The sequence below is a fragment of the Rattus norvegicus genome, chromosome 7 (assembly GCF_036323735.1).
Source record: "Rattus norvegicus strain BN/NHsdMcwi chromosome 7, GRCr8, whole genome shotgun sequence".
Taxonomy (NCBI): domain Eukaryota; kingdom Metazoa; phylum Chordata; class Mammalia; order Rodentia; family Muridae; genus Rattus; species Rattus norvegicus.
This window is the reverse complement of record NC_086025.1, coordinates 102,740,924-102,756,567: the sequence shown is the minus strand read 5'-3', so window position 1 is coordinate 102,756,567 and position 15,644 is coordinate 102,740,924. Positions and strand designations below refer to the sequence as shown.

Here is a 15,644-nt window from a genome sequence, read left to right as displayed (position 1 = left end):
TTGTAGGACATTCTTTAAACACACAGAAGATACAAACAACACTTTCAAATAATCATTGGTCAAAAAGAAAAAAAATGGATAGAACAAACTTCATAGTCTGTAGCCACTAGAGGAACTGTGTTACTTTACTATTTTTGTTAGGTCTAAATCCACAAACTAAGAGTCACCTGAAGAAACTGAAAGGCAGCAAATGTAAACCCCGATCAAGAAACAAGCTGATAAAATAAGATTAAACTTCAGGAAAACTTAAAACACTGGAAGACAACACTGAGCAAGGTGTAAGGTATTCTTAGAATTGCTCTCAGTCTAGGGATAACAGAAAGGGACAAGATGGGGAGGGGAGGAAGGGAAAGAAATGAAGAAGAAAAAGAAGGAAAAGAAGGGAAGAGGAAGAGGTGAGAGGAACAGAATTTATACTACCAAGTGAATGAGGTCAGCACCACAGAGCCCCAAACATCCAAGGACAATAGAGAAAATTCTGGAACACTCTGTATGGAAACACAACTAAGAGGAAATGAAACAAGCGTCAAAGAATAAAGCAAACAAAACCCCAAAACCACTAGCCCAGATCTCTGAGCTGCTTAGCTGATGTGCAGATACAGTTCAACTATTACACACTCAGATAGTTCTGTCTGTCTGTCTGTCTGTCTAATCAATCAATAAAATAAAAAATAATTCTACCCACAGTTAAGAAATAACATTTCAATAAAACAAACACCTACAAATGGAGACCACATTTGGGGGGAAATCTTGCCGACTCTCACCCCCTGATCTGCCACTAAGTTTGGGAGATTGGAAGTACTGTTCCTGGGCCACACTCCCTTCATGAATTCCAGACCTCACCGTTAAATCACAGACATGTCTTTAAGCACTCCCTGCCATGGTCTTATTTAGTCTTTACAGCTAGAAAAATGAGCCAGTCCTTAGCCTTAAACTTCTCACTTCCACCTGCAGACACAAAGCCTTCTCTGTCAGCAAAAAGCTCGAAAGCTTTGCTTTCTCCAGGTACAACAGAGCATTCCTTATCCCTGGGGTAGGGAGAGAGGGGCCATCCAGAACAAGAAAATGTTAACCTCTGCACCTAAAACTTGAGTTCAGAGTAATTAAAATGTAATCTCTGTAAGAAAAGACACTTACATCTCTCAGCAGAAAAGAAACAAACAGAAAGGAGCCTGAGCCTGCATCTGACTTTTCCTGACTTCATTCTGGCCCAAGTATAAAGAGAGGACTGGCCTGAGCATGGACAACTTAGAGCACGGAGGCTTAAGTGGCCAGAAAACCAGCAAGGAGGAAGTACACTGTAAGTTCTGCTCAACTGCACTGATGCCTTCAACACCAATGCCCAAAGCTGCAAAGGATGGAGCAGCGTACAGTCTGGAAACTCAGTCTACACCAGCCTGACAGCTTGACAGCCTGACCCCCTTCATCTGGCCAGCACTATGACAGACACAAACCCAACACAGTCTTCTTGAGCCTAGAACTGAGCATGGGAAACAAGACACACACACACACACACACACACACACACACACACACACACGGGGAGGAGTTGGACAGAATCACCAAAGGGAAGGCCTCTGAACATGTCACTGGCTAGACTGTGACAGGTTTTAAACAGACATCATCATCACACTACAGTTTGGAGCATACAAAGGATAGTCCTGCAGCATCAACTATGATGAGGAGCTCGCTAAGTGCTGAAGCCACAATGATCAAGACATGCCTTCTCTCCACCTCCGTTACACTGCTACATATAGTCTCTACAGCCACAACCTCAACACTGGTTCTTATTGGACCTCATAATAAGTAGACTCCAATCAAATAGAGAATTTGCCATCAGTATATAACAACACTGTCAATATATATTAACAATATACATAATGTAGTAATTATTTAGATAATATGACCTGTTATATGTCTTAATAGTGCTGCTTCCTTAGTTTGTCTGTTTCCCACACACCTTGACTGTGAAGGATGACAAAACTTTTCTCAAGGGTGTCTGAAACAAAGCTGAGATTAGCCATCCGTGGGCTTCTCGAATCCATGGATGCTGAAGCCAAACGCTAATACAGACAGATAAGGGCATAAATTAAGCCCCACTAGAAAGCATTTTTCTTAGTACGATAAATCTAGAGTAGGCATCTCTAAACTACTCTGCCAAGCCTTAACAACTGCTCCCAATTACAAAGCTATCTTACCAGCTCATTAACTGAAAGAAACATGGTCTCTCTTACACCCAACCAAGTCTACCTGATAAAGCTATTTGCTTCATAATTTGGCAAAAATTACATGATCTATAGCAAAATGATCTGCCTTTTGAATATTCTGTTTCTGAGACCAGTGTTTTGATAGCCTCCCTATCACAAACAAAATCAGTATTGGAAAGTAATCAAGTGACATCAGATAGGAGACAGAGACAGAGACAGAGACAGAGGAGAGGGGGAGGGAGAAACAGACAGATGATACATAGATAAGAGACAGAGATCCATATGCATAAGATATGCATATCAAATATATGTAACCAAATAAAAATGCAGCTTGGAAATACATAAGCAACTTTCATATGAATATACCCATATGCTATAGAGTTATTTTCTGCAACCTGGCATTCTACATGATATAAGGAAATGCACATGAATCTATTCATTTGCACACACAGTAACAATTTCTGAAAATAAGTTGAAGCCGAAATTCTGAACACTGGTTTTTAAAGATATAATTTCCTCAGCCCGGCTGTAAGGCAAAGGGCACTGACGTTAAAAACAATCCTTCCCACCTAATTGCAAAGGCCTCATAGTGCCAAACTCCTCAGCTGTCTATTTCAGTCCCATGACACCGGATGTCCTGGAATCCTCTCCCGTTCCTTAAGTCTCATCAAGCCTTAAATGCCCATCTCAAGCACACCATTCTTGTGAAGGCTCCCTGCAAACAAACCCACCCTGAGTTACATCCCACAACAGCTCTTCCAGCACCCAGCACAATTCCATCCAGACATCTTGATGACCTTAGTTCCCTTTTTACACCTTTTCTCCTTCTCTGACCATTTTCTCTCTAGTGTTCATTCATTCTGCATTGTTCATTGAATAACCATCACAAGGGAGTAGCTGAAAAGATTCTGTTTACATGGTGTTAACTCTCAGCTACATATGCACATTGGTGGGTCTTGTCGAATGACAAAGAAGCATTCTCTAAAAGGCACAGGAACTGAGTAAAGTGGGTAACTGAGGAGGAGAGGTGCTTTATGTACAACACTGGCAAGACTGTGTAGTTCTCCCATATATGCCAGACAGACTACTTTTCTAAGGCCAAGTACTATTATACCTTAGTCACAATTATGATCCTAACAGTCAACATTAACAAATCAACACTAGTAAAATAATAACAGCCACAGATAACACTTACTGAATGTTGCTGCCATTCAGGCAACAATGTTTTACACATGTTAGCACATTTACTCTTCTCCAAGAGTCCTATAAGGTGGCTACCTTTATAGTGAACCAAATGAAGAAATTCAGGGCAAGGTGGTTACTTGCTCCGGGACACACAGCTAAGAAGCAGGGCAATGAGACAGGCTAAACCTCAGATCCAATTCTAATCCCTACATCGACACCATCTTCCAAAACCAGTGGACATTCCCAAGTGGCATTCTAACAAAATGGAATTTTCTGCTCATACTCTACAATATGTCTCATATCGTTCTGAACCCAGAAGCAGTCTCTGGATCAGGAGAGAAGGAGCTTCTTCCAATTGTGTTCAAACATCAAGGCCTCGGGTTCTGAGAGGCCTGAAGGAAGCTTGGCTGAGGGGCAGCAGGAAAGCAGACAGTGACAGAAATAGACCAGAAGCAGCATACTTTTCTACCAAAACCTTCCTTACAAAAAAGCAAGGAACCATGGGAACCATGCAGGCCACTCCTCCATATTCTTTAGACCATCAGTTTCCAAAGGCTAATCAGTGACCAGGATTCCAAAGCACAGAAAATGCCACATTCTCCCCACCACAGCTACCACAACAGCAGCTAACTCTACCACAACCTAAGGACTACTTCATTCGACCCTGGGAGCTTCAAACCACAACACGGGTACTAATGGCAGCTGAAGCACTTCGCTGCCATCCATTGGGCTCCAGGTCTGAGGTTGTACAACAATGCGACTATAATAATTATTGCTTTAAGAAGGTATTTTCAGACGGGCCTGACCATTGTACCATATGTTTAATGTGGAGCAGGAGTTCATAACTGTAATTAGCAAGTTCCAAACATGGGCCAGGTGCAGCGTGTTTAATTAGCACACACAGCACTTCCACAGAGAAAACACACTACGGTTTCCCTTCTTTCAACAGTAAGGAGGCAGAGACAGAGGAAAGAGGTTGGATGTCTAAAAACACCGTGGAAGGAGGAAACAGCCCCAACATGACTAAGCGCAAGAACAAGGCACGACGGGTAAAAATGCATAGAACTGAGTCCTCGCTGCTGCCAGCTCTTGGCGCACATCCAGGGTGGTATGGGCCAAGCACATTTTACCTACTTTAAATCGCATGTGCTTCTGTTCCTTCGGTACTCTTTCTCTCTCTACAGTTCCCTGAGTCTTATGAAATTGCTCTAAAGCAGTAATGTTGACTATGCTGAAAGAGGATACATAGAACAGCAAAACGAACACAGGTCTTCCACTCCAGAAACGATATGCTTTTCACTTACACTAACATCGCACGGGCTCAGTGGCTTTCTCTCTAAAATGGGGGCATCGGTACCCTCTGCAGGAGACTCTTGCAAAGACTAGACACAGTAACGGTCTGGAAAATAGATCCTAAACTTGTACAGAGGGTCGGTGGGAGCTACCACTGACATTTAAGCTTTAGTTCTTATTATGGGATAGCCCAGAGCTATCTACTTGGGACTGGACAAGAAGACCATTTTCCCCCAGGTCCTCAGCAGTGCATGCAGGATTGTTTTCTCCTGGGGCAATTCACAGGGCAAGTGGCACCACCTTTACCATTTCTGCAGCTACCTCTCTACATGGCATTTCCCTTTTTCCTTCTGGCTCTATTTTTCTATCTTAGTCACCCAAGTATGTGGGAAGCCAAAAGGTCTTAGGAAGCAAATGGGCACAAACTGATGTCTTGTCCCTCCACTGTGCTTAGCAACCTTGGCAAACCAAGCCTTTCTGACGCTCTGCTATCGTCCGCCAACTCACAGGTGAGCTTTCCGTTGACGACAAAGAACAATGCTTTCCACCTCACAGACTGCAGAGGAGCAGGATTAGAAGAAACTACTTCAGGAGAAAACACAAGTAGTAGTCAAACGGAAGCACAAAGATAAGCCTTAATAAGGAAGGTGCGGTGTGCAATGGACACAGAGCTGAAAGGGAGAGACACGGGGAAAGGGAGGCAGGGATCTGCCAAGTCAGTCAGTTAGCTACTGGTCAGCCTGGCATGCAAATCTGTGGCAATCACCCTGGCAGTTACTCTGAGTATTATTCAAATAAGGCCTCTATATGAAGTGGAAAGGAAGAGAAATTAACTCTGTAAAACCTTTCCTTCTTCCTCACGGTATTTTGACTGTAAGCAAGTGAGTTTGGAAATCAGCCTGCCTTCCACTGGCACTCTTCAGTTTCAAGCCAGCCATGCAACTTTAGGACAGTCACACCCCTGTGAGATCCTGCTTTCCCACTGGTAGGTCAGGATTTATGTCATCCATCTCAGAAGATGGTCTGGGAACTGGACAAATGCAGTCTGGCAATCTCCCAGCACACCCTGACATGGAGCAGGAACTCAGCTTTAAAAGCCCAGCTTTCGTAGTTATTCTGTAGCAGTGACAACTCATTAGATGTCTCCAAGATCCTGGTGCACAAATACGAGATAATCAGTGTACGTGAAATCTCTAAAGCCCGCTGCAGATACTCCAGACACCCCATAAACGTTCATTTCCTGCTGCACAGCCCAACGCTCTGTGGTAGACAGAAAATTGGCTTCCTCCAAACACATCTGCATCCTTACTCCCCGAGCCCACAATTATTAAGTAGTGTGGAGAACAGCTGGAGAGAGGCTTAAGCTGGCCTTAAAGTGGAGAGATCACCCTGGCGAGCCCAGTACAACCACAAAGGCCTCACAAATGAAAAAGGAAACAGAGATGATGGCCTCATGGTGCTGCCTCTGCAGACACAGGAAGGAGCCACAAGCGCACTCCGTGGCTAATTTCCAGAGGTCAGAAGAGAAGAGCTAGATTCTCTACAGAGCATCCAGAATACTTAGCAGCACCCACAGCAATCTCAGGACCGGGAGGTAACGAAGCCACGGTGTTTATAGTAACTTGTCACAATGGCCATAGAAAAGAAACACACGACCAGTTTTTCAGATTGGGAGATCTGAAAACTGAAAAACAAATCAGAAAACAATTTTGCTTCCTCTATATAGTCGCACCTTTCATTAAAATAAATCTCTTAAGGACATTGGTTTTACAGAACTACAGTGAAGGAGTGATCTTAACTGTGACAACTCCATGTTCTGTCCATAAATAACTCAGGGGATGTTAAACCACAGATGTACTCAGTGACACTGCAGCAACAGTGCTAAGTCGAGATGCTAAGACACCAAGCACAGAAATACACCAGGTCTGAGGACGAGCCAATTCACGCCGAAGCACAATTTTCAGACTCTAAGCAAGAAGTTCTTTCTGCACGACTTCCCAGAGCACTTTTCCACCTTCAAGCAACTCCAGTAGGTTTTGCTGTAGGTTACATTTTGCTTCTCCTGTAAACATCGTGCTGTGAAAATTTGGTCCTTAGTGGTCAACCCTCTGAAAGTAAATAGGTCATAGGGAGAACCACCCCATTTGTGCACTGACACTACCTCACTAAAGTGGTTTAGGTCTAGACTAGTTCTTTAAGAACGAGCCATACCACAGGCTGCCTAGATGTTTGGCTCCTCCTCTGTGCAGTGGGCTTCCCTTCCACTTCTCTGCCTCACGGATGCAGCCGTGAGTTCCACACCACTGCATCGGGGGCCACGCTCCTGGAACTCTCCAGCCAATAAAGTCCTGAACCATATAAACCTCTTCATAAGAGAACTGGCTTCAGGTATTTTGCTACAGCAATACAAAGTGAAGCAAAGCAGGTTTCAGGGCAATATATGGTTTGAAATCTGCTGTGAGTTTGTTTTTAAACAGAAACTATACTACTTCTCTATGTATATCCATGGACTATCGACTATCTGTTGAAACCAACATTTTCTCTTCATATAAAGAAGCCCAATCAATTTGATTGGAAAGCTTTATTATTGACATGTTAGGACAGATCAAAACACATTCTGGAAAAGAGCCTCTTACAGATCATTCAAATAGAAATCCACTTTCATTTAAAGTGCATTACCTGAGTTATAAGACTGTCGTAGCTAGTCTCCTCACATCCACTAATTCACTAGGAAGCAAAAATTCACTTGGGCAAAAGAATTGTACACTATACTCAAGTCTGTAAAGTAAAGGAAGGGTTTCTGCCTTTCCCTTAACCACAGCCATACTAATCAACTCTCTGACACACCTACTTCTCTGCCCACAGTACATACAGTAGGGCTTCTGTACAAACAACACGGGAAGCAAAATAAATAAGTAGATAGTTAGATAATAAATAAATAAATGACCAAATGAATGACTAAATGAATAAATAAATAATGTCCACAAAACGATCTTTCCTCATCAAACTCCGTTTTTAAACAGCTTCTTCGTGTGGCTTCTTGCCGTAAGAAAGAACACTATCCACTGTGGATCAGGCCACTGCTTCTCTCAACTGAGCAAACGAGAACCAGAGTGCAACCCATGGGAAAGGCAGCAGAAAAGACACCGCCCAGGTCAGCTTTCTACTGAGCCCTAAGCCCAAGAAAAGGAGCGGAGCATTAATCTCTTGTGGCTCCTAAGCCAAAGGTTGTGGCCTCTGTACTCCACACAGATCTCCAGGAAGCCACGCCTAGGCAGGCAGTAGGATTCAGGTTCAAGGATCTAAAGATCCAGGCCTACACATTCACAGATGATACAGTCACACACATCAAAAGCATCCACAAAGAATTCATACTACGTGGTGCCTACCATGAAATATAAAGTCAACTGGCAAGGTGTGAGCCAACACAAAGTCAGGTGAAAAGAAACTACCAGGAGCTGTTTAGTCTTCTAGGGAAATGAGCCCATGATCCACCCCACACCCTGGGCTCTGTACCACGGTGCTCTAGTCCACTTTAGCTGCTGGGATCAGTACCATCGGTGGCAGCAGACGTTATAGCCCATGTAAAAAGCAGCACATTCGTAAGTTTAATTTGCATCACATACTCTTTATGAAGGTAGGAAAACGTGACAAGAGGCCTGCCTTCTGCCCACCCCTGTCCTGTCATGATGTACCCACAAAGGTTGAGATGATCAAGTCTGACATGGCTGTCTGAGAAATGACAGATCTCCTGAAGGCTAGTTGCTGGACACCCAAAAGGAAAATAATCTTCTGCCTCCCCTTACCAAAGCAACCTGAAAGAGGGGATCCTAAATGAAAAAACAGGGACCAACTAGTCCCCAGTGCTACACACAGCTGTGCTGTGCCCACCACTCCAGACTAAATTCTGAGGTCCCAACACAGCACAGGAAGTTACATTCCTTGCCTAAAGGTGCTCATGTTCTCCTGAGAGAAGGAACTTCCAAATTCCATTGTGACTGACACAGTGGGATCAGTTAAAATGACTGTTAGAGAAGAGACCCACATTGGGCTCTGGGAATACAGACAGAGAGGACATAAGCCCATTCTGCTGCACAGCAGACAAGGAGCCTACAGCCTTCAAAGAGGCCAAGTAGTAGCAGTGCCCAGGATGTTTCCGCACTCCATCAGGGTCACTCTGAAGTCCCGCTTCCCTCCCCTGACTAGAATAATGCACTACTTGCTCCTAAGCAGGCCACGGTATCCAGGCTGCTTTAGTATACAACACTTACCACCCTACAATATAAATGTCTTTTAATTTGGCTGCTTCCCCACTGTGCTGGAAACTCTTTAAGCAGGGATAAGGTATTAGCCAGCTCCGTGCCAGCACTTAGCCCAGCCTTGCCATGCTCCCACTGCTTAAGGATGGACCCCACCCACTAGTCTGTGGAGACTAGGGAAAGACACACCCAGACAGCTAGAGTGCCTCTAGAAGGCTATGATTTCCTCAGTGCAAAGCCATACTTCTCCTCTGACCAATTCACCAACCCCACACAAGTGCTATCTCTAGAAATTCTTTACTGGAAGTAACGCTGTGTGCTCTGGAAACAGGTCAGCCACAGACTCTTATACCCTCTTCTAAGCAACTCAAAGAAGTACCCGAGAAGCATAATCTTAGAGCCTAGGGTTCTATGCCCACCTCCCTACAGGAGGGAACAGGAATAGGTATGCTGCTGGCTCACTAGACTAGGTAGAAGCTTGCCTTAAAGACCTAACAGTGTTAGCATTTCACAGATTCTCTCAAGACCATTTAGGGATGAAGACAGGGAAGTCTGTGATTCTCATCACCAAAGCAAGTCCACAGCATAGCTGGCAAGGGCTGAGAAAAGGAAAGGACTATAGGACAGAATCTTTCAGAACACAACCTAGCAACTGGCAAATCATACTTAATTCTTATCCCCGTATGCTTTTAAGTCACTGTACAGACTGTGAAAATACAAGCAAGATTTTGGCCTGTTAGTGCAGTCCTGTAACTCCAGGACTGGGAGACTACGGCAGAAAGATCCCGAATTCTAGATCAGTCTCAGATCCCTAGGGAACTGATACCAGCCTGAGCTTCACAGACATACTCTGCCTCCAGAACTGAAGAAATTAACTGAACCTTGGGAATTCTGATTCAGGTTCTACTAAATGGTGGGCATTCTGTCAAAAAGCAGAGAAAATCTTTTGCCAGCTTGTGTAAGTAGTCTGGAGATGTAGAGACCCCTAGGAGGAGCAGCTTCAGGCTTTTCAGGTAAAAACAGAAGAGAAGTAAACAGTTACTAACAGACTGCGGACCTCTGAGGGTGTAACAGGGTCTCTAAGGGCAGTAGGTTAAGAACCTGTGAGCCAATCCAAAGACAGGGCTGAGGACACTTCCTGCTGCTCCAGACAAACCTGAGGGCCAATGAAGAAGAAAAAAAACCTCCCAGCCAGGCTTCAACCTGACCTCTGATGTCTAGGAATAATGGTAAATACAAATAATCAACTAGCGAGACCCTAGGAAAGGCCTAGTTTGCTCACAGCCGTGGGGACTGAAGTGGCTGCGGTCACCTCCCCAGTGAACTACTCTGAGTGCTGTGCCCACCAGGTCTCCACTGCAGTGTCAAACACACTCCAGGACAGTGAGCTTCAACAGGTGATCTTTCCGGATGACATACCTTCCTCTGATAACAGAATATACTCCTGATAAAACCCTCTTGTCACTGCTCTCAAGAAGTCACTTTATAAATTCATTAAAGCAAATATTCCATTAAGAAAACTGTGAGGAAAGAAAAAGTCTATCTTGTAACAAGAAAAAAGTATAATTTGGGGATTTTCTTTTTTCATCCAATTGACTGACACACACACACACACACACACACACACACACACACACACACACACACACACAAAATCTTGCCTCTCTGCTGAGACTTAAAGAGTCCTGTAAAGTCACAGGAGGGCCATAACCCACAACCCATATTGCGATCTGCTTCTAGCCAGGCCTTTACTAAAAAAGGGTCAGGCTGGGGAAATGGCTTCATTTGTGTTTGCCATGCAGGCATGAGGACCTCAGTTTGGATGCCCAGCACCCAACCAAAAGCAGCTGCAGCAACATGCGTGTTGGCCTAGCACTGGATAAGCAGACTAAAGGAACCACGTGTCTGCTGGCCACCCAGTTCAGCAAACTCCAGCTTCAATGAGTGATCCTGTCCGAAAAAATGTCACTAACACATGCCCCATCTCCCTCCACACACAGAAGGCCACGAAAACTTACTCTCATAAGTTTACAAAATTATTTTCCTAATATAATAATACATAAAACACTGAATAATATATGTAAGATAGTTTTAAAAGACTCATTTTGCAGGTATATTGTCAAGTTGCAAGACCTACATAAGAGAAATGAGTTGTCTAAGCTGTCTGCAGGAGATGCGGTACACTGTTAACAATTTTAAATTCACACAGGTACCTTCTATTATGCCCCTCCTGTGGGTGACAGGGTAAAACAACACATTTACCAAATCTGGTCCTTAGTTTGTAGCATAAGAGCATTATTGGGGTGGGTGTTGGCCCACTAATGGGGCACCCCGATTGTTTTTAAAAGCCTTATGAGAATGCACACATGCTCATTTATATACTCTGCATTCTGCTTTCCTGATCTACTAACAGGAGCTTAAAGCAAGGCATACTTTAAACTATCTGACCTTTGCTATTTTCCAGAAAAAGCCTGAGTTTAGCATGAAAACAAGAGACGGGATTACAGACACAAATCTGCTTCCCAGACCTCTGAGCAAGGGCCTGGAAGCAATGGTTTATAGGAACATGCCACCATGAAGAAATCAGGGCACAGTGTGGGACAGGGCTGATTTCAGCATAAGGCGACATAAAATAAGCCCTGGAATAAGACGCTGCCCCAAATACCCAAATCCACAGATGCTCAATCCCTGTATATAAAACAGGATAATGTATATAAAACAGGATAATGTATATAAAACAGGATAATGCTTGCTCACACTAAGCTAGTCATGTCCTCTCTGTCCATTAAGCAATCACTATAGTACATACTGGTACCTAATACTATACAATCTCGTGTAGGACTTACATAACAAAAATGTACCTGTTTAATAAAGGTTCTTTTTTTCCAAATATTTCTATATGTTTTGGTTAAGAAATATTGATGGATATAGAGCAACTAGTTATATATAGCCCATGGATATATGGCAAACTAGCTATACTCACATGTGATAATCCCAGCAAAAGGACCAAGGGTACAGGGAAAGGGCTCGCAGTAAGCACATGTGGGACAATGTAAGCATCAGTTTATACAGTAAAGGTTTATAACTCACTGATTTAAAGAATCCATGAGTGTACAAGATAAATGAGATAAAGGTAAAGGAAGGTAGAGGGAAGGAGTGGGGACAGAGAGAGGGCAAAAGAAATGTCCCCTCTCAGTAGAATGTCAATAAATGAATGTAGCTGGAGTAGAGAAGGTAGCCACGCACAGCCATGTTTCACATTGTGCAAAATATGAATGGGTGCTAAGGTCGTGAGGGTCAGTTTAACAAAAATGGAACGTTCAGTCTCAACGTATATCCCAAGAAAAGCACCAGGTATTACAAAAGGAGACAGTTTACTTCTCAGGAATAGGCCAGCATGGTCTGGGCAGTCACTAAACTGTCCGCCAGTGCTGTGAGACCTCTGGCACCGCGTGCTCTCACAGGCAGAGGACGCACTCTCTCTTCCACAACGGTGCAAGGGAATCAGAGCGCCCAGAGATACAGATGCTCTTCCATGAACACGGGCATGTCTTCAGAGATAGAGGAAGGCTGTCTCCATCAAAACACCGGAAACCTGGCAGCTGGGTGCAGTGTGTGCTGCTCTAGATCTGGTCTCCTCAGGGCAAAAATAGAATAAGTGGCAAAGACAGGTAGGGAATTGAGTGAGACGGCAGCATCACATGTGAGCTTCAACTGCCTACAAGAAAAGCCCCTCCCAGTTAGGAAGTAGGTAGAGAAGTTAAACACACAAAGGGCAACGCCATGTGACACAGACACCTCACCATCAACAGAGTCATGAACATAGCAGAAGGCTCAGGAAGGACAGCACAGCAAATCCTAAATGGTGAATCCAGGTAGAGGGTGCAATGAAGTCTTAGCACTATCCTTTTAACGTCTGTGTGAGCGTAAAAATGTTCCAGAAGAAATCTTTGAAAGTTGGAGGAAGAAGAGACAGATAAATCACTACAAGCCAGCATCAAAGGCAGGGACAGGAAGATGAGGAACAACAGAACAAAGTCAGAGGTTATGTAGGATGCCGCCAGCACCATGTCACTGACCCTAAGGTACGCAGCATCTGCTTCATATCTCATTAACACGAAGCCACCTGGTCCTGAGAAAAGTGGCGTGAGCTTCACAGCACATAACCCACTCTGCAAACAGCTCGTTAGCCATGTTCACCTCCCAGACTGGGTTTCGAACATTCGATGAGATGTAAGGGGAAGGAGAGGGAGGAGGCTGGAGACAGCTCTGGGCTTAGGAACTCTTGCTTCTCCTGCTAAGGACCCAAATTCTGATCCCAGCACCAACACTGGGAAGATCACTACACCAGGTTCAAGCAATCTGATGCCTTCCCACGGATTCCACAGTCACGCATGCAAATTCACACAAAAGAAATCGAAAAGATCATTAAGCGGAATAATTTGTTTATTTCAAAATAACAATAAGGTGATGGGAAGGACAGCAGCAACAGCCATTTTGCTCTATGCTCTCTACACAGCCAGCCTGCCACAGCGCCTCTCACAAGCACCACGAACACCCCAGAGCACACACACCTGTTTAGTCACCATTATGCAGACAGGAAACTGAGGCTGACAGAGTTGATTCAGCCACAGCCACAACACAACAAGGGCAGCACTAAGATGTGAGCCCAACTTGGCTGACACAAAACTTAACTGCCCTGTTCTGCACAACAGCCTGAGTTGGACCCAGGATCACTTCGGCTAACTGGCTTGCACGCAGTGCAGGAGCTAAGGCAAGGGATTTTTCTAAGTGGTTAACTTCTGTTTATGCTCTCTGGGCACAACTGGACTGAAAGTAAGAGACAGCGAAATGAGGGCAGCGAGAAAATCCAGTCCCTTCCCACAGAAAGCAGGTAATCATTCACTCCGCACTGGTCAAGTGGACACGGCTGGGGTCTAAAACCCAGATAGAGCAGGTACTCGGGAGGAGCAAAGAAGATCATCAGAAGACCTCACATTATAGCACCGTCACTTCACCTCAAGGAAACGGAATGAGCTAAGCAGAGACAGAACTGCTCCAGGTCAGCTTAGTAGACTCAAACATCCACAGTTCAACTTAGTACTTCAAAATATGTCAACACATACTATCTGCATCAATGATAACCGATTTTTGGAATTCTTACAGTCACTAGATGTGGTGACCCAGTATTCAGCACTGTTAAAAGTCACTTCAAAGGAAAGCCATGTTTGTTTTTCTAAACCATCCTGTGGCTCTGTACCTGGCACTGGCAGGCCCTCTAACTCACTCCGGTCAATAGCTGCAGAAGACAAGACAGGCAGAAAACCCCACACCAGCTCACAGACCTTCCTTACTGTCTCTAGCTGTGTGTCTCGGACTTTGATATACATGCCCCAGTGCAAACTAACTCTGAGAACTGTAACTCCCCCTTGAAGGAACAGACTGCAACAATGGTCCATAGCCACAAGCCAGACATCCCAGTATCTGAGTGTTCTATCCAGACCTTCCCTACGTTAGCCTCATGACTCAGTCAGATGACCCTGTGACCACCATTACTGTATCTGTAGAATGAGATGAACAATGTTAACGTCACACAGTAATACTAGGACTAAAAAGGAATGCACGAAAAGCAAAGTAGCAATTGAGCACAGCACTCCTTAGAAACTCAGAAACACCAGGAAATGGACAAAAACGCTTCACTGTATCCTGAAATGCTGGAGAAAGTATACTACATTGGAAGAAAAAAATAGTAGGAACGCATGAAATCCCCAAGACAGGCAAGCGTGTGCATCAGCACTAATTTCAGTTCAGGAGTTAAGCTAGATGGGTAGAAGACGATCTGCCGCTATGTGGAGCGCCATCTAGTGGACAAAACGCAGAGCACAGCCATGTATCAGGAGCAGGGATAACCGCCTTGAAAAATGAGAATGAAAACTGCCCCTCCCCAGTTCTTCCAATTTCTCAATGGGACCTGGAGCCAGTAGTGACCCCAAGTGTAGGATTTATGCTGAGAGGAGAGATCAAAGAGGTTGCTCTCCCACACCCATGCCCTTTACCATGCCAAGGAAGAGCACCAATAATATGCCAGAACACCATTAAAAATCCTTAAAATAGCAGCAGAAGCTGATTGGTGAAAGCCATGGAAATTTACAGCCTCCCGACTCAGAGCAAGCTCTCTTGTGCTGGGGAGGCTGCGCTGTCCAGACACGCTTTAAGCTATGTACATAAAAAGGTCTATGGAACTTCATTTGTTAAATTTAGGCTTAGGGTGCTGTACGTCAACTAGCATAATTAAATCAACTGGTTCTGATGGGAATCAAAGGAGCTTCCTAAGCCAGGAGTTCTCTTCCAGAACTTCCAGGGCTGGACAACTAAAATCATCCTAGTATCCTAAGATCACCATATATAACAAGGCTAGGATCTGTGTGTTATCACTAGACACACCGTATCTGCAAAGTGACAACAGTTCCTACACATCTGTCTTGGGCCAGCCCACAACAGCAGGCAATAATAATTTAGAACCTACTGTGTGTTCTACATTACACGTGTGTAAACCATCAATCATTGAGAAGTTAAGCAATTGGACAAATCTGAAGGGTGTCACCTTGCATAATCACAGGACTCTTTCTGCACAGTTTGGTCCTTGTTAGGTGTAGCTATTCCCTAAGGACATGGCATTCCCCCATCCACCAGTCGACAC

The 15,644-nt window shown here is 44.4% G+C and overlaps 1 protein-coding gene across 4 annotated transcripts in view; it reads right to left on the bottom strand.

The window, feature by feature from the left end:
* Positions 1–15,644, bottom strand: part of Khdrbs3 (KH RNA binding domain containing, signal transduction associated 3) — a 157,918-nt gene that overhangs the window by 127,978 nt on the left and 14,296 nt on the right. The window lies entirely within an intron of this gene.